The sequence below is a fragment of the Musca vetustissima genome, unplaced genomic scaffold, assembly GCF_032173495.1.
Source record: "Musca vetustissima isolate MV318-11 ecotype Yass unplaced genomic scaffold, APGP_CSIRO_Mvet_v1 utg36870, whole genome shotgun sequence".
NCBI lineage: Eukaryota > Metazoa > Arthropoda > Insecta > Diptera > Muscidae > Musca > Musca vetustissima.
Window position 1 is genome coordinate 57,905 of NW_026889139.1, and position 1,232 is coordinate 59,136.

Consider the following 1,232-nt stretch of genomic DNA (forward strand, 5'->3'; position numbering starts at 1 on the left):
AATATTTAAGACAGAGCTACTAACGATTATCACTATTGGGGCAAATTCGATTCAATCGAAGTGGCTGTAATTATGGCAATGTTTTCATTAAATAAATTACCAATGTCTGGTAGAGTATCAAAACTTATAATTGTCGATGGATTTTTGGTCTCCTCTATATGTATTTTGATAGTCCTAGGCTAATTTTCAAACCAAAGTGACTATTTTTTAGCATTACAATGTGACTATAATTTGGCATTACAGGACCTGGGAGGGTCAATGACTTATTCAAAAAGCATTCACAATATAAGCCCCTGTTTCTACATAGCCCCCATACAATGAACCACCTTGCTTTTCAACCATAGCGTATGTAGTTTGGTATTCCCTTCCCGCTGGCAGTTATATAAACAAAAAGTCCGGATCGTTTTGTGGTATTATGAATTTCGTCGTAGAATTTTTCAAGAATGGCTCTTTAAAATTTCAATTGAATATCTTAAGAACTAATGAGTAGATTGATTGTGTCAGCATCAACCGACGGCAAGGGTGCCTAATAAACTTTAAACAATTTTTTTTCGAAACAGTGTTTTTACGCTATAACTGAAATGTCGAATGTCGTTTTAGAAATCGGATGTCCCAGCGATCGGAAATCGGACCCGCCGTCGAAAGAATGACTTTTTATTTAAATACAAAAAAAAAAAACAGTAAGGAAAGTAGTAAAGTTGGACGGGGCCGACTATATGATACCCTTCACCACTTTGGATATATTCAACAGATGAATCCTAACAGACGTTGAAGGACCATTAACACGAAAATGGATCCATAAACATGTCATTGTGCAACCTATACTAAATTTTTCATTTGGTCAGATATAGGGCTGCTTTTGACAATTGGACAAAATTGTGTACATCAATTACAAAAAAAAAATATATATATATATATATATATATATATGAACCGATTTAATGATACTAGTCACAGATTGACTTGTATTAACTACAGTTCATTGTACAAAATAGCGTGGCAATCGGACAAACTTTGGGTCTTTAGTGCACAATTTATATAAAAGATGAAGAAAAGATATATAGGAGCTATATCTAAATCTGAACAAATTTTCACGAAACTTAACACACGTCATTCTAGACCTAATTCATTACACTATACCGTGCAAATCGAAATATATATATTGACCATTTTTATTAAATCGGGCGAAACTATATATGGGAGCTATATCTAAATCTGAACCGATTTTCACG